Below are 24,701 nucleotides of genomic sequence, written 5' to 3'. Positions count from 1 at the left end.
TGAAGAATAGAACTCCCTATCTTGCTACTCTTGCTTTTAGGATGGGATGGGATGGGATGGGATGGGATGGGATGGGATGGGATGGGATGGGATGGGATGGGAAGGGATGGGATGGGATGGGATGGGATGGGATGGGATGGGATGGGCAAAAAATGCAGAAGGACCTCATGGAGCCTGAAGTGAAAAACTGGAAAATCCAGGTCTCACTTAAGTGTTATACAATATGGAGCACTTTGAATGATCAAAAAGCTTTAGTGATGTTCTGCAAAGAGGTACTGACCCCAAAATTGATTTAGGATCATGGACTATCTCAAGTTGGAAGGGACCCATATTAAAACTAAACCATCTGACTAAAAGCTTTGTCCATACCTTCCTTGAACTCTGACAGACTTGGTGCCAGGACCACTTCCCTGCTGAGTCCAGCAACTGACTTCCCTCTCAGTGAAAAATCTGAAAATGTTTTTTGTGGTGTGACTCACTGGGTTTCCTTAAAGGCTATAAATAAATGCAGATTGTGGGGTGCTTTCCTCTTCTTTTCATAAAACATTTGGAAGGCGGAGAGAACAGACAGTCTAATTTTCTGTTTTAACAGTGGCTTGTTATGTATGAAGTCATTAGGAACAATTAAGTGATAATGCTGAACAATTTAATAATGGAATTAGAAACCTGAGAAAGTACAGGAAATGTATAATCTACGTAATTTGGGTCCCAATTCACCCAGTTCTGCTGCTACTGCTGCTCTGTGCAGCTTCATCACAGCAGACTGTGCTCTCTGTGACCTCCACCTTGGCACAGGGAGGAAGACTTTGGAATTCAACTCCCTTTGTGGGAATAAATAAATCCTCCTTGGATTTTAATATTAAATCCAGTTGGTAATGGGCTGGATTTGGTTTGTGTTCAGAGAAAAAAAGTCACATTTTTTTTCAAAATCACAAAAAAAATTAAAAAAAAAGGAGAGAACAAAAAATATTATTTACAGCTTGAAATAATTTTTTTGGGGGTAACTTATTCAAATTCCTTTTGACTATTGAGACAGGAATCTTGTAAAGATGGGAAAAATTTTGTGTCACAAAATTGTTATCTTTTTTATCCCTATTCTGGTAGCTGCAGATACTTTTGGTACTTTGGCACCTAAAGCTCCAAGTGCAGACCTGAACAATCTTTCCAAAATATGAAAGACTTAGGACTGCAGGGACTGTGTTCAGCCTCAGTGGAGCACAGGACAGGGATCTCTGGGTTGTGTTAGATCTTTTAGAAGATGCACATAAGGTTGGCTTTTTTTTTGGAAAAAAAAAAAAGGAGTTCATTTCTTGTGTCCACAGCATCACTCAGTCCTTCTGGCACCAAACTCCAACCAGCTGCAAAGTTCATTAAAAAACAATATTCTGTCATGAATGGTTACATCAACACCGAAGCTGAAGCCAGTCAGCAATGGGACTTTTTTTCTTTTTTCATATTTCATTTTTTTAAAGCAAAACAAAAACAACAACAACAAAAAACCTCAGAAATTTAGTCAGATGAATATTTCATCGCCCAGTTTACTTCTCCACTTTGAACACAAATTGATGCTTCAGCAGGACTACAAGGCAGGCAGCCACCTACAGAACTTCCCCAGGCAGAATTATATGTACTTTTTGAAGTTAAACAGAAATAAGACAGTGACAATTTTTTCCGTTTTGTTCCCCTAATTGCCAGACAAAGTGCAATTTTCTGTTCTGTTCTATCAACCAGATGCCCTTGTCATCCACCATCGAGCTACAGTAATGGAACTTGACGTCCTCTTTGTTGTTTCTCGCTGCATTTGTGTGACTCACTGCTCAAAATAAAAATGTACTAAGAATACCAAAGGTTGTTGTCATAGAAAAGTTATGAAATTCCTTTCATCTAATTGCTTTCAGCTGTTTTGGGGTTTTTTTGCAGGGCTGGGGCTTTTGAAGTTGTCTTGATATGCTGTGAGCACTCAGCCATGGGGTTATGTACCAGCCAACACATCAGTTTTCAGCAGAAATCTTGCTAAAGGTAAAGTTTTCTGAGGTACTTTGGTACCTAAAGCACCAAGTGCAGACCTGAGCAAACTTCCCAAAAATATGAAAGATTCAGGATTTCCTTTGAATACTTTATTCAGTTGAAAACCTGTCCAGAAATGACAAATGGCCACAAATTACCCCAGAGCACTACAAATCAGCTGAAGTTGTGGCGCTCAACACTCAAGGCACTGGAGCATCACAAAAGGTTAAAAAGAAAGGAAGGAATTGTGCCATTGGTTCTTGGAGCCAGGACACACAGGTGAGTGTCAGCAGGAGAAATTCCTGCAATTTGTTAAGAATTAAGAAGGCAAATCAGCCATTCCATGACTGCTTTGCAGCTCCACTCAGTAAAAACCTCAGACCAACTTTTATTTGTGAGGCCAATCCAAGACTGAGAGAGAAGTTTCACTTGGAAAGATAATGACATACTTAAAAATGGAATGGAATGGAATGGAATGGAATGGAATAGAATAGAATAGAATAGAATAGAATAGAATAGAATAGAATAGAATAGGAATGAGCCTAAAATGACCATCTAGCCCAAGGGATTTATTTAAAAGTTCAGATCACTTTTCTTTACCAAAAAAGTAGATACACAAAAGTCAAAGAAAGGACACCAAGTACTGAAACAAAACTGAGGAACTGACTCATGGGAAGAAACATTAAAATTTAATGTAGTTAATTTTCCTTAGTGGTTTTGGAATATGGTGAGAATTTGTAACAATGGAAAATATAACATTAGAAATGGCAGGACAAACATTTAGAGTCCAAACGAGAATCAGGTGAAGAGATGGTGAGAATGGAATGACTGGTAAGAGGAAAATATTCTCCCAAACAAGAGGAGAAGATTGGGACGTTTATTACGCAAATGCAATGACATGGTAATGTAGTTAAAAGCATGTAAAATAATCACATTTTACCAAAGTCAATTTATAACTCAGGCTTCATCCAGAATTATATAGAATTATGGAGGGGGAATAAATTGAAAAGCTGTATTCCAAATGACTGACAAATCCCACACATAAATTTACATCTGGATTGTGAAACCCACTGCCCTGTGATGCATTTCAGGTTTCAGTAGAACAATTCTTAGAGGTGTGGATAATAATGCCATCAAACATCATCCCAACATATTTTTAAGTATTGAGAGGGTATCACACTTTCACTGTTAATAGTTTTAAACCCCTACTTTGGGAATTAGAAAATAGTATGAAAGTAGAGTTTGGTCAAGATGAGAGAGGAAATATTTTCATCTATCTAAAGTAATTTGCATTTTATTCCAAATCTCTGCACCAGAGCTCAGGCATGCTCCTCTCCTGTGATTCCAGCCTAACTTGAGTCAAGGAGGTTATGGGCTGAAGAGTAAGAGCAGAAGTAAATCAATGATGTTCTAGGAAGAGGGGAGAGGTGAAAGTCCTGAAGTGGGATGCATTTAGAACAAAACCAGACAAATTACTTCACCACAGCACCTCAGCCAGACAGGAACCTCTGTCCCCAGCATCCCGACTGCACTGTGGCAGCACGATGGCCTTAAAGATAATTTTGTACCTTCAAGTCTTGGGAAGTTTGTATATATTCTTATTTTCAGGGATTATTTTTCTGTATTCACCCTTACATCTGGCTCTCACAAGATTTGATGCAGGCCTGAGTGATTCAGAAGTTACATAAAATCATTCTAAACTAGAATGGGAGTCAGAGCACAAGGAAAAGCTACAAATTCAACTATTTTAAAAGTCAAAGGAATTTGAAAAGGCAAAATTCTTAAATCTAGAAATAATAACCTCTGTTTCAACAGAGGCCAGAAGGACTCTGCCACACTCCTGCTCCCATAACCAATGTCTCACTCCAGGTACAGTGAGCTGTTAATAAAAGTTTGCTTGACTTAGGATATTGCATACACAAGCTTTCATCCCAGGGGAATTTTGTTGTGTTTTGGGTGTCAGATGATGAATGTAAACCTGAATTTAAGACTCCTTGCAGGCATTTTGAGCCACAAGGAGTTCAAATGGCTCACCAAGAGCTGTGAGATGAGCAGATGACAGAATTCACTTTTCATCACAGAAGTGGATAATATAAAGCTCAAAATTCTACTGCAACAGCTGTTGAAGACAGTGACCCATGTGCTTTAGTACCATTTGTTTTGCATGTATTTATCCTATAATTAGACAGCACAGTGTTCCCACCTTTCTATGCTGCAGTCGCCTACATTTATTTCAAGCTTTAATTTCCGCTCCCCGAGGATTTATCTCCATTGTCACACAGTTTATCGTGGCTGTTCCATCACTGGTTATCTCTGAACAGCAGTAGGAAAGAATTGGCTTTGTCAAAATCCTGGTTGGTTTTTTTTCCCCCTACTTCTTTTTCTCTCTGTTTTGCTGACTTCTTTTTTTTATTTTTTTTATTATTCTCTTCTTCTCCCAAGTTTGCAATGTGCAAGTGTATCCATTGCTGGAAATAACCTTAGCTTTAATAGCCTCATTGATGAGGCCATAAGGGGGCACATAACCATTTAAATGAGCTTACCCAGAAAGACTCACTGCCAGAAATGCTTGAAACATCCTGTGCATCTCTGCCTCCCTTTCAATGAGGGTCATTTTTTGCTTGCTGATTACCACAGATCACCTCATACAGCGATGCAAACTCAGTAAACTGATTAAACTTTGCTCTTTTTTTATCCACAGCCCTAAAATATTCTTCAGATGCCTTGCTGAGAAATTCTAATGTAGCCATTTTTCGAACAGGGGACTGATACTGGCAGTGGCACCCAGAATATTGCTTTGGTCATTCATGTGAAAAATAGATACAGGGCTAGATTTGCCTGTGTTTACTATAAGCATAAGGATGTCCACTTCTGAATTCTTCAGAAATTTTAAATTCTTTAGAAATGTCACCTGCATGATCCATCCAGTTGCTCCAGTCTTCATCCCACAAGCTCTTAGGAAGTGCAGGCAAAGGCAATGCTTCTTCCATGCCTCCCTTGACTTTCACTCACAGGGAAACAACCATCCAAAGACTTGGGTATCTGCAAGATTCTGGGAATGCACATCTGCTGATAAGACCTGTGGTGAGCCTACAGGCTGTCCTATGGCTCAGCTCTCAGAATAAAACAGGCTGTAAGCATGAATAATTCAGCATCCAAAGGCCACCAATCACTTTTGATAAAAACATCTCTGCACTTTGGGTCCTCATTCATAAAATCTGATCAAAAAAGGGTGATCCTACATAAAAGGGGTGCTCTTGATATGCAATGTTTAAGTGAGACATGGATGCTCCCAAAGAGGAGATTAACCTTACATTTTCGGTTTGAGTGGTGTGCAGTAAATTAGACCTGTGACCACATGGTAAAATGAGAGGGAGAAATGATTGTTCACTGGCCATTCTGTGCCTAATGTCAAGTTCCTTAGATGAGTGAAATTTATATCATACCAGAGTATATACAAAAGAGAGCTGAAATAAATTATAGAAACAATATTAATTTTTATCTTTGCTAACAATAGTTCAATTTTTAAATATCTTGCTCCTTTTAAAGTTCTATATCTTTGCCTAAATAGTTTATACTCATTTCACATAAAACATGCTCCTGCTTTGTTGCTGAATCATGTGATTATTTTTTCTTAACAGATTAAATTTAAGTTCAATATATGTGGAAAAGTGGTAATCCATACATGGGAATTGTTGTTTAATTTTAAAATATCACTAGACAACACTGAAAGTCAAGCACTGAACGCAAAATCCTTCATTCAGACATGACAGTTTTTTTCCTCTCTTTTTTTAGGTGCTTTGCCACACCATGCCACACATTTTTTGGGGACAGCCTGTTTAAATCCAAATGCCACAGAATTCCTCTCCTGTTAGGTTCCAATTAGGATTAGCCCTAACTGCACAGCTGGCTGCTCCCCTTTTACGAGGTTCATCTTGCTTTGCAGCCTGGCTGCTGAAGGCTCATTGCCTCTCCCTGGGTGTCAGATATAACTCAATGGGATGTGCCTTCAGGGGGTTCTTTACTCCCTGTTGGAGGAGCCAGTTGCCAGTGGAAGTTAGAGATTCCAAAATATTCATTTTGTCAAGGCTGTGTTAAAAATAAACCAATCCCTCCCTTAGTGTGGAGAGGCTGAGGTGCCTTTCACATTCATGGCAACTTCCTTCTGATGCTTGCAGGAGGCTCCCTGTGATTTCAATATCATTGTTCACATTTCATTGAATTTAATTGCTCAGTGCAGGACTCATTACTGGCCTGGTGCTTCCCTGTCAGTGCTCTGGACTCTCCTCCCTGGGCAGGGACAGCAGAAGCATCGTGCAGTGGCTGCTCACAGTGTCTCTGATGGAGAGCCAGAGCAAAGGGGATTCCTTGCCCTTTTCATGGATTATCATGGTCCAGGTGTGACTTAAGATTGGTGGTTTTAGGTTGTTTAAGGTTGATGCTGCCCAGCTGTGGTCTGCAGCTTTCTCACTGATCTCTCTGGTGATCCATGACAGGACCTGAGGGAATGTCCTGAAGTTGTGTCAGGGGAGATTTAGGTGGGATATTAGGAAAATATCACTCAGAGGGTTGTTGGGCACTGCAACAGTGGTCACAGCAGCAATCTGACAGAGCTCAAGGAGCGGAAAGTATTTGAGGCCAGACTGGATGGGGCTCTGGGAAACCTGGTCTGGTGGAATGTGTCCCTGCCCATGGCAGAGGTTGGAACTGGATCATCTTTGAGATCACTTCAACCCCAAACCATTCTGCTGTTCTTTTGACCTCTAGAATTGGACCGACCAGCATCTTCAAGGGAGCACTGCTGACTATCAAGGACCACACAGGCTCTGCTCTCAGACTGTCTCATCCATTACAGCTCTCACAAAAAGAACAACTCAAGCCAGGATGAACTGTGAGAAAATCCCCATAAAAGTGAATCCATTACAGCAGAGTTTGGGAGCACAGCAGTCGAGACCCTACTGCCAATGGGAGGTCCCACCAGCTAACAAGAGCCTTCAAAGATATCTTCATATAAAGAGATGATTCTTTCATCTGTCTCCTGCCAGAGAAGCAGGTTACGAGAAACTTAGCAGCACCTTTTTTCTGAAGATGCTCAAATGGAGCCTCGCTGCAGAGATTGAGATGAAAATGGTTTCAGCTTCTCAGTGCTGGAAGGTTCAATTTGGTGGCAGCCACTTTGCAGCCTCTCCAAAGCAAATCAGTGGCCTCATCCCCATTTCTGGAAGGCCTTGATGGTTAAAGGTACCAATGATTGTGACTGTGCTGCTGATATTGTCGGAGAGGTGCCAGGGGATAAATTCTTTGTGCTGTCTCTCAAAGTCACTTTGAGAGTCAAAACCTTTGAGAGGCACAAAGTCTTGTACGACCTTAGGTGAAACCTTAATCACTCATGAATTTCTTGAATTTTGATAACACTTTCTTCCTCACAGATGAAATATGTACACTTATATATGTGTATATGCAATTTTACCCAAGCTACATAAATTAGCAGATCAAATTCAGGATGTGAAATGGGGAGGATATGACTGAGGATGTGAAATAAGGCACACCATTCATACATTGAACAGAGATCTGGAACAAAACTTTTCTCTCAACCATGAAAGATGTCCTTCCTCCACATTTTTCATTTTCCCCTCCTTTTCATGTAGCATTTCTCATAACCCATCACTTCAGCCAGCTCTGTGTCCATGCAAAAGAGCCTGAGGTGAGTTCAGGTGCTCCCACTGTGCTCAGGGATGGTTTTTGCAGGCTGTGGAGTCCTCCCATGTGCTGGGTGAAAGATCTCCCCGCAGCTCCCCAGTAAAACCAATACTGCACCTCCACACCACAGCATGAGGTGTTTGTGGGCAGAAATGTAAGGCCAAGGTAATAAAGACAAAACTAAGTTTTGATTCTTCTTGTTCTGTCTCCCCTTCTGATTTATCTTGGGGGTATTTCTAAAGTCTTTCAGAATGTAATCCTTAAATCAATTTAGTATGACAATTTACAGTCTTAATTAACCTTATTGCTCTGCCTCTCCTGATGTCCCAGCTTAGATCCCCTCCTGCTCTGTCCTGTTTTGAGAGACTGGAGAAGGGGAAAGACCTGAACAATCTGTTCTGCTAAGTGAGAATGCACTTTTAAACAGACAGATACACAATGAGAGTTAAAGTGTCAAATTTTCATCCTGTTGTCTGCAGACAGAACTGGGAACTGCAGGATCAATCAAGTTAATGGGACAGGATCACAATCATTAAAGCTGGAAAAGACCTTTAAGATTATCAGATCCAACTGTCAACCCGGCAGCACCACCATGATCACCATTAAGCAATGTCCTCAGTGCCACAGCCAGATGTTTTGGAGCACTTCAAGGGATGGAGATTCTATCACCAAGTGGTTTGGCTGGTGAACTTCAATATATATTGTCTAAATATCCATGGATCTGCTCCAACACTGGGAAAAGTTATGGTGACCTAAAATGAAGGCATTTCCAGGTCTTCTCCCAAAATGTGAAACCCGTTGGGTTTAATTTCCAGACACCAGTGAGATTTTTTGTTTTGTTTTGTTTTGTTGTTTTGTTTTTGTTTTGGGTTTTTTGGTCTGGCTTTTTTTGTTGCTTTTGTTTCATTCTCCTTTTTTACATATGAGATAATCTAGGGCAGGTGATAGCAATGAAACCATGTTTGAGCTGTTCCATGGGCAGTCTTCAGCTGAAATGTGAATGATTTCAGACAGACATGAGAGGCTCATCTTGTTCCCACAGATATTCCAAACTCTAATTGTTTCCAACCAAAATGTGTATCGGCTGAGGGAAATGATTTAGGTGTGGGGAGGAAGGTTTTCAAAGGTACAAAAGCACAGTCTCTTTCTCACTGTACAGCAATGATTTATAACATTTTACACTTGATTTGGACCTTTGAAGTTCTCTTTTTTTCTTCATTAAAAAAATTATGTTCCTGCTGACTCATTCTGTGTACATCCTTTACCCAAATAAGCACTAAAGCTCATAAGAAATCCACATAGCTACACCAGCCCATGTTTATGCATCTTCCAAAATAACTGGAACCTCAGATGATAACTTGAAACCACCAGCATAACTCAAACAGCATTGAGATAAATGCATCAGCTTCACACTGAGAGGGAAAAAGATTGTGAGATCCCTCCTGAACCTCAACACCTTTTAGGCTGCAACACCCTTCCATATCTCCATTCCCTCTGTTCCTGCCTGAGGTATTTCTGAACTTAAGCAGCTCTGCAGGCAGCACAGCAGCAATAACCAATGATGGAGAGCTACAAAGTTCTGTGAAGAGAGCACTTGCAAAAGCCATAATCCTGGAGAAATAAAAGAGTTCCCTTGTACAGCTTAGTAGACTGAGAATTCATGATTTTAGGTCCTTTTTTTTTTTTCTCTCTCTCTATGCATAAAGAAAATCCACGTCCTATATTGAGGTTTCATTGGTTTGCACTCTTCCCCCAATTCCTAAAGAGTGTGCTTAAAGTGAGAAAGATATTGCATGAGTGGAGTGCTGGCATTTTTCCCAGCAAGGATCTGAGCACTGGCAGTTTTCCTGAACTAAGAGGGACATTTCTATTTTGTCCCTCTCTGTTTTATTTGAAGAAGGATAAAATAAATTTGCAGCAATAAAAGGAATCAAGAAAGCAACCAATCCTGCAGTTAAGACTACTTCCATGTCCTCCTATTTCACTCCAACACATGCTGCAGTGTCCAAGCCACTCTCTTATTTTCTCTGTACAGCACACCTCTCTCAGTGTTGTATTCCAGGTGGTGCCTGTGGAGAGCAGCTGTTCCCAGGCCTGAATCTGAGCAAGCAGCTCCACAATCAAATGGTTTTTCATGAGAACCATTCCATATCTGTGATCAGCATCATTGCCTCCCTCTATCTTTTGTTCCATGTTTCTACAACTTCCAGAGGCAGAGCAATTAGTCTGGCATGCAGTTTCTGTATCAGTGCATCCTGTGAATTTTTACAGGCCAGCTTAATGATGTTTTCTGGTTTGTTCTCAAACAGTTTTCAAATAATTCCTGTCATTATAATTGCCCTTTTGGCTGCCACTGAGCTGGCTTTTTCAGGTGATGACTTAACAATTTCTCCCCTTAGCTGGAATAGATAATTTGAGTTCTGACAATAATTACACACTGTTTTCATATTTTTTCCTATGCACCCATTTTTGTTTTTGTCAACAGTGAATTTTATTCTTTTGTGCAGTCATTGAGATAATTTGAAGACTCTTTAGTTCTAAATAACCTGAATAACTCTCTGTCAGCAGTAATTTTACCAGATCATTACCTCACTTCTTGAAAGAGCATTATGCACAGCACAGCCAAGGCTCCTGTTCATAATTTCCTCCACTATGAAAATTAATCACCTTGTTTCTGATCTCTTCTGTTTCTGATCTTTTTCTCACTGTTAGTTATCAACCTTCTCTCTTACATTGTGACAGCTTCTTTAAATGTGGATGTGGAAGCATTTATTTTGTGCAGGACTCTGTAGGAATCAAAGCCCCCTGTGCTGACCACTTGTTCTTTCCTGTGCACTCTGGGCTCTGGCTCTCTGCATCTGACCCTCTGATCATATAAAAAATAAGAAAAAAATTTTGGTTTTTTTGCTGTGCTTCACTTACCCAGCAGTGCTGAAGATTCCTTTGAGACATTATCCTGCTGGATTGTCATTTAAAGTTTGTACCACTGAAATTGCACCAGCCAGGCTGGGAGAGGCTCACAAAAGGAGAACAGGCACAGACAGAATAAGAGCGAAGCAGAGGCTCTGACAAAACCCCAGATAACGAACAGCATATGGAACTGCAAACTTGTGCTGATATAAAACCAGATAAACAGGCAGGGATGCATTTCCAGTAAATCTCCAAGGATATGATCTCCAGTTCTGCAGTCCATTCTGCTTACACTGCACACCCAGCTGTCTGAAAAATACATTGTTTTGCTCGTCCCAGTCTTGCCCTGAAACGTCTGACGGGTTTTATAACATCAAGCTGAGTTTATTTGTCTGCTGGGCAGGAGCCCCTTTGGAAGTCTAACAAGCTGAGTTATGGGGACTGACTGGGTCAGTGAGATATTCCCTTTGCCTCAGTGCTATCAGTGATGGAATAATAAGAATTTCAATAGGGCACAATGGCAATCAATGTAGGATTCATCACTTGAAAGGGAAGTCACTGAGAATTAAACTCTGCACTCCTTCATTCCTGAAAACATCTGCTTTCACTTCTTCCAAAATGTTTTAATTTGAGTTTTTATGAGTACAAGGCTGCTATTTTCCTACTGAAGGAAATTAACTGCACTGAAGGTACAGAACTATAAATAAAGGGTGCAAAAAAATATATCTTGTTTTCTTCCTGGTTGTCCAAAATCTGGGTAGTTTGAGTGCCTGGCTAAAAAAGACACAGATGTGTCTTGCTGTTTTCTATGTAAGACATTTTCTCTGATTAAAAATAAGGGTAATCTTCATTTTCAGAGGCAACCATCAACTTCAGAGGAACTGGGCTCAGGCTTTTGGAAGAGGCCATAACACGAACAAGGGTAAGGCATGCATAAAGAAAAATAAAAACTTGAACTTCTGAGCTCTCTTTGACAACAAACACATGATAATTACCTGCACATCCAGCTCTCTGCTATTTTAATACATTTATTAGATCTGTGGGACTATTGTGGTAAAGTATACAATGGACTTTCAGAGTTTGTTGTGTTTGCAGTTGTGTTCAGTTGTTATTTCAAAACTTGAGTATCATATGGTTTTTACCCTGGGATGGGCAATACTCAGACAAAGCTGGTATAAAAGCAATTTATATGAAATTATTTGGAAGACTGTAGTAATTATAATGCCTCAAAAATAAATTTTTTGTTACAGGTCTATATCAACAACTAGAAATAATTTTCATGTGTCATTGGACTCACTGGATCATAGAACAGCCCAGGCTAGAAGGAACCGCAAAGCATCATCTGGTCCAACATTTTCTGGGAAAGGGAGCCTTGGTGACTCCATTTGGGACTCTGTCCAGGCACAGATTGAAAGCTTCCAGGGACAGGGACTCTTCCACATCCCTGGGGAAGTTTTCCCAGTGATTGGCTTTTCTCACTGTAAAAAAATTATTTCTTCTCTCAAGATGAAACCTTGCTTTGTCCAACTTGTCCTGCCCATGTGCCTCCTTGTGATGAGAGAGCCTCTGCCCTCTTTGTAGCCACCCTTTAATTCCTAGAATACCATAAAGAGCCTTTCCCTCTCCAGAAAGAGCAAGTCTAACTCCTCCAGTCTTTCCCTGCTATTTTCCTTATTATTTTTCCACTTTTATAAGGGTTATAATAAAAATAATACTATATTTGATATTGTGCTGCTCCTGTTGGCACCTCTGCCAATCTCCCACCAGTCTTTTTTATCCAGACCTCCATCCTGATCCCACAAAGCTGCCCTTGATTCACTTCCACAATTTCCCACCCCAAGTGGATCTCTCCCTTTCCTTACAGGACCACTTTACCATGAAACTCTCCTTGCAAACCTCTCCAGCCCCCCATACTAAGTGAGATTGATGTGAAATTAAGAACACTTTGGGGAGGGTTTGTTCAGCTTGCACGGTCTGCAGTTCCATTGCTTTTTTGCATAGAATGTTACACTTATGCTAATTAAAGCTGGAAAATGGCTTCTGCTGCAATTGAGTGTTTGCAGGATCTTTTCTCTCCTTTTTATTTTGGAGTCAGAGAACAAGTTTTACTGAGGGAAAAGCTGGAAAGGGCCCTATCAAGGGTAGTATGGGTGTTCCTGAATCCCTTGGTGCACCAACCAACCTGAATATCATGACATCACCGAGCTCCTAGGCTGCCAAATTGGAATCAATATCACTTAGGACAACATTTCATTAGAATTTTATGCCCCTAATTATAATATATACTGCAGCTCGTGGAGGGCCTGTTCTCTGCTTGTCGATTCAAGTGCCCTTGCCAAGGTAACCTGTAAACTGCATTATATAGGATTTATTACATCATTTCCTTTGTGAATATAAGGTGATTATCACCTTCATTACCAGTCATAGATGTATGCACTATTGTATTTTAAGTGTATTAGTGCCTTCCACGTGGCACAGGGTAATTTACAATTACAATCGCTTCCCCTTAATCGTTGCACTACAGTCTATTAGCAAATTGCATTTCCTAAGGCCTAGAAACATTTTTTTTAAATCATCCTTGAAACACAAGGGTTTTGGTTTCTTGATGGTTGATTGCTGTTTTACTTTTTACACTGACTTCTAAATTGTTTTTCCTTGTCTCCTATCACCCTTGAAACCAGTGTGCTGACAGTATTACCCAGCAATCCTCACATTCTTATTCTGGAAAACAAAAAAATACCCAGGAAGACACTGAAAATTACCAAGAAATAAATTAAATTACCCTTTATCTTACACTTCCAAATGCATTTCTCAATTTTCTGCCAAAATCATCTCAACTGCAAAGCACCTCCAGAGCAATTTTTAAACCAAACTTGGATGGGAAAGGAGTTGGTACTTCAGGGCCTGAGGTATTTTCTCAGTGTTTTAAAACCCAAGGCTATCAATTAATCATCACTGTCAAACTCTATCCAGAATGCCACTATGCTGATAGCTAAAAAAACCCCTCTTCACAGTGAAATAGAGGAATAAAGGATAATATTATACAATCTGTGTGATTTTTTTTTCTTCAACTTCATCTTCAGTCATCTCCCCATATCAGACAGTGTTTCCGATATTTTTATACTTTTCTATAAGTAAAATTTACTGTTTACTCTTCAGTTTATCAGGCCAGATTTGACTTGTCTGTAGATTTTCTGCCCCTCAGGGGATTGGATCATATCACAGAAGCTAAATGAAAATTTTTGTAACTTCAAAATGAAAGAAAAATAAAATAGAATAGAATGATCTGTCCTCAAATTTGGGAAAATCTGCTAGAGTTTCTTAATGACCACGAGTTTGACAACAGAATCTGCAAAACAAGTATTTCCTGAGAATACCCATTTCATGTTGATTCAGAAGAGAGGAGACTGTATTTTGAATATAAACCAACACTCTTCCATCAATTCTTCTCAAGGCTTCTTGGCCAACAGCAGCAAGGAACAAAAAAATATTATCTAATTTGAGGCACCATTGATTAAATCCCTGGTGGGCATCCCAGCTGAGTGCTTGAACCCAAGAACCCATCCTTGGGAACTTCAGCAGGGCAGAGGATAGATCTTGACTTGTGGGAATGCTTTGGGAAGTGACAGTGGCAGAGATTTGGGAAGTGACAGCGACAGTGGCTCAGGAAGTGACAGCAGAGCTGAATTTTGTATTGAGATCTGTGTTTCCCCATCAGAAAGGCTCTGGATGAGTGAAGTTGAACAAATGAGCTCAGAGTAGATATTCTGGTTCACTTATCTCCGAGCTGCAGTCTGCACTTAGCTGTGTAGAAGATTTTCTAATCTCTGTTTCCCCAGCATTAGAGTCAGGGAATGATGGGATGCTCAGTCAAGATTGGAGCACAGACTCTTCCTTTCTCTCCCTTTGACATTTAGAGATTTAATCCTTCCTAATCTGTGTGTGTCTCACTGCCCACTACAAGATGGTTTAACTCTTTGTTAGTCTCAGTCAGCATTTTTGAAACAGGACTGAAAAGCAACAAAAAAACCTCCCAAAAAAAAGCAGTTTGAATACGGACTTCTAAACTGTCTACTGATCTGTATCAGGGACATGAAAGGGAAAGGAGGAAAAATTACATACAAAAGAGAACTTTGGGACAATGCATTGGTTTATTCACAGGTTTAAAAACTGGATCTGTGAATATTTCTTAGCTGGATATTTGTGATCGATTTACAGCAAGGGGTTGCATCCATTCCAAATTCCCTTTTGCAGAAAGAAGCAGCACAAGCCCTTTGTGGGCTCTGTCACAATTCACTGCACACAGGAACATGGGAGTGCTGGAGGAGAGCTCACAGTAAATTGGGAAAACTGTTGCAAGTGACCTCCACTACCTCTGAACAGGACCAAGTGCCCCAGCCCAGGAATGAAACACAGCCCTGCTCATGGCCAAGCTGAGCTGACTGGGGCTTCTCCAGAGCTCAGCTGATCAGTAGAACCTCATTCGACACCTTTTGTAAGACCAGGTCGTGAAATTCAAAGTTGAGTTTTGTGTCAGGTACATACAGGCAATGTGTGTATTTGTGATTGCAATATTTGTGGAACCAACCATGGGACAGTTATAAAAACTAATTCTAATAATAACTGAGAAAAATAAAGCATGGAAGAAGGCCTTTGAACCTATCCTTTGTTTGCAATTAACCTTTATAAGTCTTAAGTTGATTTAGGAACATTTGAATTAAAGCTTTAAGGATGTTGCTTTTTGACAGGAACTTTCTGCTTGTAAGCCTTAAAGAGTTTTGCAATAATAACCTTTTGAAGTATAATTTTAGAATATTGCTTGTAGTAAGGATCTTTTGAAACTATAGCTTTAGAATATATAAAAAGGAAACATGCAGCTTGAGAAAGGAAGATGGACATCAACTCAAGGACTAATAGGTTTGACCAAGGGAAGCTGGACATCACTGTTATGAGATTTATAGTCCTTGCAATCAAAAGGTGGACCCACATCTGGAAACTGGACTTCACCAGATGAAATACTCTTTCCTTCTGTTGGAAACTGGACTACCACCACCTGGGATACTCCTTTTGGGATGTACATCCTGAGAAAAACTAAATCACAATAGCGTATAGAATTGTGGCGTAAAAATTGGGAATAGAAACTGCTGATGAGTAAAAATTGGGAATAGAAACTGCTGAGAAAGCTGATGAGTACCCCTATAAACACCTGTATGCCTCAACTATCTGTGTGCAGTTGGAGGGAAAAGTTCCCCCACTGTACCCAGCTCTGTACTGCTCATACTTTACCATATTAATCAATAAATTGATTGCTGCTTGAATATTGTCCTAGTCAAGCTTCTTATTTATAACAAGCTCTCCTCCTTGCTGCCACAACAAGCCCCTGCAGTGTGCCAGGACATTTCCAGAGTTTCTGGAAAGCTGCTCAGTAGGAAAAGCCCTGGGGGTGCTGGCCAAGAGTGGCCAAACACAAGCCCGAGTGTGCCCAGATGATCTCCTGACTTTCTGTGTCAGCACCAGCGTGGCCAGCAGGACCAGGGCAGGGATTGTCCCTCTGAGCTGGGCACTGGAGAGGCCACACCTCGAAATTTTGGGTCAGTTTTGGGCCTCTCACAAGAGAGACATTGATGGTCTGGAGTGTATCCAGGGAAGGAAATGGAGCTGGGGAAGGGTCTGGAGCACAGGTCTGAAGAGGAGCAGCTGAGGGAGCTTTGCAGGGGCTCAGCCTGGAGAAAAGAAGCCTCAGAAGGGATCTTAACTCTCTCTACAACTCCCTGAAAGGAGACTGTAGCAAGGTAGGGGTTGGTGTTTTCTCCCAACTAACAAATAACAGACCAAGGGGAAATAGCCCCAAGTTGTGTCAGAAGAGGTTGCTATTAGGAAGAATTAGGTGGTCAGACACTGGAACAGACTGTTCAGGGAAGTGATGGAGTCACCATCCCTGGAAGTGTTCAGAAAACAAGCAGATGAGGAACTTTGTGATATGGTTTAGTGGGCCTGGTGGTATTTGGATGACAATTGGACTAAATGTGACAATTGGAGTAAATGTGACAATTGGACTAAATGATCTTGGAGGTATTTTAAGCCCTAATGATTCTGTGAGTCTGTGAATCACTGAGCAGTAACTGCTTCTCCCTCTGCTCCACCTTCCCAGTTTGAATTTAGATTTCTAAGCCATAAGTATGTGCTGTATTCCAGAGGGAAATCCTGTCATTGCCTGTGCAATGCCATAATTGTTTGTGTGTCCCTCCTGGAAATGATGAATTGAAAAAGGCCTCCTGAACATCCCACATCAATGCCTCACCCTCCAATCAGCCAAGTCCCTGGGTAAGGAAAGAAGTGGCATCATTTCCCTGAGTGTCTCTGCACTTTGTTGGTGAAAATCAGCTTTGTTTCTCTAAACTATCACTGAGAGGAAAATGAGATGGGTTCTACTCTGCCTCCTGTATAACGCACTCTATATTTTGCCTGAGTATCTGTGACAGGGTGTACTATTAGCAATGATAGGTGATTCAGAAAGAATAGGGGGATTGTCATATCCCAGGCATGATCTGGTCTGTATCGAAAAACAAAACTTCCAACTGACACGTAGAAATGTCAGTTCATTTTGTAGGAGTGATTTCCCTTTCTGTTTCCACTGGAGATGTGCTATCTTTGGATTTCACTGCAGTGAGATGTTACACTCATTGTAGTACTGAAGAAACAACTGCTCTTGTGAGCAGGAATGGCAAACAAAAATGCTGAATGTCCAGTAATCTTGAAGTTCTGATGAAATTTTAAAGAGGAATATTTTAAAATATTTTGAGCTAAAAGATGAGTGTCTTGGTTTGGAAAGACAGGAGTCTGCTGAGGAAGGCAGGAGCCTCCCCTGAAATGGAGAATGTGAACCCTCCCCACCCCTCCAAATTGCTATCAATTTTAAATTAAGGAGCTCTCAGGCAAAAATATGGGAGCAGGAAATAACAGTTCTTTAATAGAGAAAAGGAAAAAAAAAGGATAAAATAAACAATGTAGTACACTGGAACAACACTGACAGAGTCAGAACCCAACCTGACACCCTGTGGGTCAGGGTGTTGGTACCAGTCCAATGAGAAATGTGGCTGCAGTCCTACTGAAGTGTCAGGGGTGGTTCTGTTGGAGCAGGGGGTCCTGTAGAGGAGGATGTATTCTTCCTCCAAAGATCCAGTGGGAGAAGAGGCAGCTGCTGTTCCTGTGGGGAATCCAGTGGAGAAAGCCGTGCTGGTGTCTCAAAACCTCTGGATTATATCTGGGTAGCAATGCTTGGCTCCTCCCTCTGGGCGGAGCATCTCACAATGGGATGTTGTAGTTCTTATCAGCCATGCAGTGACATTCAATATTCTGTTATCATCAGATGTCCCCTCCTGAGGGAGGTGTGATTGTGGTCACTCAAAGAGAGAGATAAGGCAAACTGCCCACTTGACAAAGGTAATCTGCCATACAGATGGTAATTGAAAACATCTTGCATGCAACCTTCAACAATGAGAGATTTAGATTAGATAATAGGAAGAAATTCTTCCTTGTGAGGGTGGTGAGTGCCCAGAGTGCCCAGAGAAGCTGTGGATGCCCCATCCCTGGAAAATTCAATGCCAGGTTGGATGGGACTTGGAGCAACCTGGGATAGTGGAAGGTGTCCCTACCTATGGGATGATACCATGAGATGATTTTGGCTTCCCTACAACCAAAACCATTTTATGATTCAATGATTTTTATTTTCTTTATTCTAAGTTATGTCTTTTAATCATTAAAAAATGATAAAGTGGGATTGACAGAAAGTAAAAACCTGTTGTCTCTCTCAATTCCTTTATGTCTTTATGTGAAATGGGAGAGATTCACATGTATTTTGTAAAGGTAGGGAAGATAAAAGGCCCTACAGAACATGTCCTGCACAGCTGCAACTATTTCAGAATATGCAGGTGACCACCATGCAAACAAATTCTTGTTTGAGATCCCAGAAGCAGGAGAGAAGATATTAACAAAGCATAAATCTGTTTTCTAACATTCCAAGAAACAGCATTAAGATCTCACTACATCTGAAGTGAGCCAGAAACTGATGTTCTTTTTCACAATAATGCTAGAAGTATTGATGAAATTCCTAATAAATAAGTAAAGCTGAGTTTTCCTAGTCACACATAAAGAAAAAAAAAATCCAAAATCTTGGTGGAAATGTAATCAAAATTAATCTTTAATGTTCCAAGACCAAAATCCATAGCTTTTTCCACAGGAGAAGGAAGTCCTGTGCTGACTGCTCTGACAGAATAGGAAGTATAAAACAAAAAAGACCAGATAATATATGAGGACAAATGTTAAATGCTTCATCAGGCAGGAGCAAGGAATTATCTCTTAACAGAAACAGTTCAGCCCTCTTTGGTTTGTTCTTGTAGAACTGAACTAAATAGACACTAAAAACAACCTTTCATTTTACAGTGCAATGCAACAAATGTTCTCTTTTTTCACCTCTGATGCCTTTTCAGAACAGGGTTGTGTAAAGATAACTTTTAAGTAATGGAACATCTAGTGCAGTAAAAATACCTTATCTGGGAATGCATTTTTTAAGAACAACACAGTCTATAGAAAGATTATAAGGGTATTTAAGTTTACATAGTTTTCACTGTTTCTTAGCGGGAAAAAAAAAAAAAAAGGGGGAGCATTTTGGTAATACAAAAAAGAATCTGTTCTCACCCTTCCAAAATCTAAATTTTGTCCCTGTACAGTTTTATTTTTGAGTCCCAAAATCCTGTTTCTGTGATAAACCCGTTTAAGAGATTAATTTCTTAAACTACTAAGAATTAATGACAGAATTTCAAAGCAGTCCTGACTTCAGCAAATGTATCATTGAGGAGTGTGTCCTCCCAATATTTGTGCCCCTGTGATTCTCTCACTCACAAGTTACTGATTACTCTCTCAACCTTCTACAAAATATGCCAGAAAGTTCATAAAAAGGAAACAAAATCTGAAATAATTAGATTTGGTGGCAGTTGTGCAGTTTTCTGAAGGAGATGGCTGACTCCTAAGGAATTACTGGGGAGGAAAAGGCGATTACAGCAAATCTGAGCTCTTTGAGCCAACACATTCTGCTGGGCAAAAGGAACAAGGTAGAATAATTTCTGTGCATTCATGAATTTATTTAGATTATGCGGACTGAAGGGCATTGAAAAGGCTGCCCTCGTTTCCTGTTGGCAGGCAGGACCGTCCCAACACAATTAACTCCCAAATCCATTTAATAAATCCACAAATCACATATAAAAACAGCAGTAGGTCTCCCAGACATCCATGGAGCCAAATACAAAGCACAAAATCCAAACAGAGCTAAGGGGATTTGGTAAAGGAAGTTCATGTCACTCACTATCTACTTGCTAATGAAATTTGTGACAAGTTGCAAACTTGATCACACCATTGTTTGAGGATGTTTGGCTTGTCCAGGCAACAATGTTCCCAGTTTTCTCTAATTATCAGCACCTGGAATCAGAGAGTCTTGGAATGGCTGAGGTTGAAAGGGTTGATGTCAACAGGGAGCCTCTTGTGCTTCAGTTTGTGCCCATTTCATCTGATCCTGTCACTAGCAACCACTGGAAAGAGCCTGGCTCCATCTTTGCTCCCTCCCTTCCCATATTTTGGGAATTAATTAGATTCCCCTACAGCTTTTCTTCTCCAGACTGAGCAGTCCCAGCTCAGGAAGAGATTCTCCAGACCCTGATTCCTCTTTGTGGCCCTTTTGCTGGGCTCTCTCCTTTATGTCCATGTGTCCCTTGTACTGAAGAGCCCAGAACTGGGAACAGCACTTCAGGTGTGGCTTGGAAGAGCTGAGCAGAGGTAAAGATCACCTCCCTCACCTGGCAATACATCCAGTGCAGCTGAGGATTCCCTCTGCTGCTTTTGCAGCAAAGTCCTGCTGCTGGCCCCTGCTCATCTTCCTGTTCACCAGCACCTTCAGGACATTTTCCACAGAATTTACCAGACAGCTTTTTCATAACTGGTAGGACCATTATTTTTTTTAATTAAAAGCACCAACATTTCTCTTAAGGGCATCCAGACCTTGCTTAAAAAGTAGGAAAGATGCAGAATTTGAGTTACAGACTGGGCAGTAACACAAAGTGCTCAACCATGTGAGGACATCAAGCTGAGTGGGACAAGTCTTAAACCAAGGGGGAAGACAATTTTAAGGGAGACAACAGGATGGTTGGTTCATGGATGTGGATCATTACCAATCAGAGAATCATGTTATAGAATTATGGAATGGCTTGGGTTGGAAGGGACCTCCAAGATCACTTTGTTCCACCCCTGGCTGTGGGTTGCGGCACATTTCACCAGACCAAGTTTCTCCAAGCCATATTCCAACCTGGCTGTGGATACTTCCAGGGATGGGGCAGCCACAGCTTCTCTGGATAACCTGTGCCAGGGCTTAACTACTCTCTGAATAAAGATTTTCTTCTTAAAATCTAATATAACCCTGCCCTCTGTCAGCTTAAAACCACTGCCCTTGTCCTGTCACTACAGGCCCTTGTCAAAAGTCACTCTGCAGCCTTCCTGTAGGCTCCATTCAGGTACCTGAAGCTGAGAATAAAGTCACTCTGAAGCTGCCTTTTGTCCGCTCCATCAAATAAAAAAAAAAAAAAAAAACATTTAATATATATATATGTAAATATATATATGTATATGTTTATGTATATATATATGTATATATATACATATATTCACAACCCATGAATTTCCAGCAGTATGTTTGTAGTTTTGTTCTACCAGTTCAGGAAAATGCTGTTGACAAAGAATGCCACAGCTTCCTGCACTCATACTGGGAAATGACATTGATAATTTGACATTATTCTTCCAGGACCCCGTTAATATTATATAAACTTTGATAAATTTTAAACTACAACTGTCTTGCCACAAGATTCAAAGGTTGCTTAGGGGGCATGAACTCTCCCCACAAACCACATCAAACTGAAAAAAATAGGTTTTTAACTCAAGTAGTGCAGTCTTTACTCAAAAATACATTGGTTCCAGTTTTAATACTGGCTGCATTAGCACACAGGAGCCAGCAAGTCTCTCTGCTGGGTAAGGTACTCAGTCATTTGATGAAGACTATTAAACTATTTAGCCATTACTGATAATACAATTTACCTTGCTATTAAGGTCATTATTATCAGTATTTATGTTGCTCCTGGAAGGTTGAATCAGACAATGCATTCACTAGCCTGGACTTCACCTGAAAACACAATAATTGCCTCCAATATGTTCACCAAGCTTCCTGCAGTGGATCAGAGTGGCCTTTCCCCATTCATGGAATTATTTCTATCACAATTTTGGCCTGGGTCAGCTACTCCTGCCTAGAAAACTTTCCTTTCTTAGAAAACTTGTAATTGTGGCTGAATGGTAGCAAGGACCAAGGACAATGGGCTATTCCCTACATCCATACAGGAACTCTGTCAGCTGAGCCTTGACACCTTTTTCTGTAATGGATGTCATAGGAGAGCTCAGCTCTTCCCAAACCAGCAGAACATGGGCAAGACAAACCAGATCTATTAATGTTATTAATGTTATTCACCTCACTGCCATGTGATGGTGGCAGTCACAACGTGGGATGTGTCTCAGGAGAGGCAACCTTGCTAAAAAGGCTTGGTAAAAATACCTGGCCTGATATCCTTTATTTTACCTTTTTTTTTTTTTCTTCCTCTTAAATAAAATCTGGATGCTTTTTGAAAGCTGGGACTGCTGAGCAGGACCCAGGTGAATTCACCTGAGCTGGTGCAGGGCACTCTTCTGCAAGCAGGCTGATCACAGCGATCCCACTGTGGGTGGCCCCTAAAAAGCTCCAGGGATACTTCAAAGGAAATGCATTGAGACGAGGGGAGGACAATGGGAAGGAATTTGCATTTTAAATATGACACTTCCATGAATGAATAATAAGGGATTTGTAAGGCTGGCCACCAAGAATTAAAATCATTGGTGCTACAGTTAATTCTTCAGGCCTGTTTTCCAGTGATATTAACTCACAGTTGCTTCCAGCAGAGGCTTTAGGCAGTCAAAACGATTAAAGCAGCCCATCAGTTAAATACCAGACTACTCTGGGGAAGGTGGAGCCCAGAACTTAATCTCATGACACCTGAAACCTGTCTAATTGGCAGCTGGACTTCTCCTCAATTTTAGGAATGATCTGTACATCTTAATTATATGAAAATTAGCATAAAGTAGTTTTCCTAGTATTCCTTTAAAATGGAAGTAATGGTGATTTTTTTTAAATTTTAATTTACACTAGATTTCTCTATTTTCAATACTTCATGTGTAGCACGTGGTGATACACATCAGGAGTACCTCAGCTGCATCTCCTCTGTGCTTAGGCCCTACAGTGTTGTGAGAGAAACTGGAGAATGGAGCAGTACATTCACTGTGATGTTGTGCATCCTTCATTAGTCCTGGCCTCACTATTGTGAGCAATTTAATGTCCTACAGGATTCAGAGCCATATCTCATTTATAGCCCCCCAAACATGAGCCTTCCAGCAAGAAAACTTTCCTGTGACATTGCATGTGCTGAGAAACCTCAGGGATGAGCACAGCACAGGACTCCCATCAGAATTAATTAATTAATTATTAAAAATAAACAGATAAATAAATAATTTGTTATTTATTCATCTCTCAGTCTCAAGCAACTCCTCCCCTCAGTGACCAAACTGCATCCTAACAATGATCAGTTTGGAAAGGAACAGATTCCTTCCCTCCTGTCACCAGGCTAACAATTAAAAGATGGATTTATCATTAAATCACATCTAACCAAGTACAGCTGGGTGCAGGAAATTCAGCTGACAGAGGATGGAGATGATGTTGCAGTTGAAATAACCATGTGGTAATAAAACAGGAGGAGTCAGGGTCCTGTGCTTTAAAGTTCTTTATTGTGGACTTTCAGCGTGATACTGGGAAAATTGCTAAACTGTGGGCTGCTGTTTCCTCAGTCACTAAAGCAGAGTTAATATCATGGGCTTTCAAAAGCATCTGGAGGTCTCCAGATGAGAAATTGTGCTGCACAGCAGACAGAATGCCTCTGCTTTTCATTATTGTTATTATTATAGGGTAAAAAAGGACACAACCAGGGTTGTTTCCTCCTCTGTAGTTTCCAGTATCATTTAGAAAGGAAAATAGAAAGCTATTTCTGGAATCATTCAAGGCATAAAATAAAAGCATAACTAGTATCTCACCTGAATATAAGAATTATTTTGAATTTTAGATTATTCAAAAAAAGAAAGAATTATCAGAAGACACAACACTCTGCTTCTGGTAGCTGAAAGCAAATTATATATGATGTCATTGCAGCTACATTTTCAAGGTAAATTTTAAAGCAAGAGGTCTGAAGCATAAACAAGAATTTCATTTTAGACACCTCATTCTAATATTTGCCTTGTTTTTATCTTTCATATACAAAGGAGAAAAAAACCCTGTTTTTCTGCAGAAGCACCACATTATTTTTGTAGAGTTCTGTCCATTTTATTGAGCAGATTGTGGCTATGAATCACATCACAGTAAAAAAAGACGGTAGTCCTAGCTCCAGGTACAGGCTCCCTGGATATGGAGCTCGATTCTTTAAAATATTTAGGCATTCAGTAAAGATTAAGTCATTTTGGAAGGTACTAAAATGCTGCTCCTACTCTCTGGTTTTTTAGCAAAGCCAAAAAGAAATGAACACAAAACGCTGGAACAGCTGGAATAAAGCAGGCCAGAAATCTGAGCTTTCTCATTGGCATGTTGTAAGTTTTGAGAACTATTTTGAAGTAATTAATGATTTTTGTTCATCTCATGTCCTGACTGTAACACCAGGGCTGAAGAAAATGAGCAATAGCTTGGAAATAACAATAAACTAAATATAAATTTTTGTTATTTGAGATCTAACTGCCCCCTTGCCTACACCCATGACCAGTTTGTCCTATTCTGTATTTTGTCCTCTGTTTTAGCCATGGGCTCTTCCCAAACACATGGGATAAATCTCCATGCATTTCACCATCCTCACTGTCTAGTGGGGTAAATTAGAGTAAATAAGCAGAAAAAGTTGAGTTAAACTCCATGGTGGATTATTTTTTAA

At 40.4% G+C, this 24,701-nt stretch overlaps 1 protein-coding gene across 4 annotated transcripts in view; it reads right to left on the bottom strand.

Annotated features, from left to right (window-relative positions):
- TSNARE1 (t-SNARE domain containing 1) overlaps positions 1–24,701 on the bottom strand; it is a 470,571-nt gene that overhangs the window by 18,247 nt on the left and 427,623 nt on the right. The window contains exon 14 of one of the 4 annotated variants that reach the window (XM_054295260.1): positions 17,806–17,824. The exons of the other annotated variants lie outside the window; for them this stretch is intronic. The gene's annotated coding sequence lies outside the window, so the exon portion shown is untranslated. Of the gene's footprint in view, positions 1–17,805; positions 17,825–24,701 lie in introns of those variants that run through there. 4 annotated transcript variants of the gene reach the window in all.

The sequence above is a fragment of the Melozone crissalis genome, unplaced genomic scaffold, assembly GCF_028551555.1.
Source record: "Melozone crissalis strain CALT ecotype California unplaced genomic scaffold, PUWL_Pcris_2 ptg000002l_1, whole genome shotgun sequence".
NCBI classification, from domain to species: Eukaryota; Metazoa; Chordata; class Aves; order Passeriformes; family Passerellidae; genus Melozone; species Melozone crissalis.
Note: the sequence above shows the minus strand (reverse complement) of the source record. Positions and strands in the feature narration are given on the sequence as shown.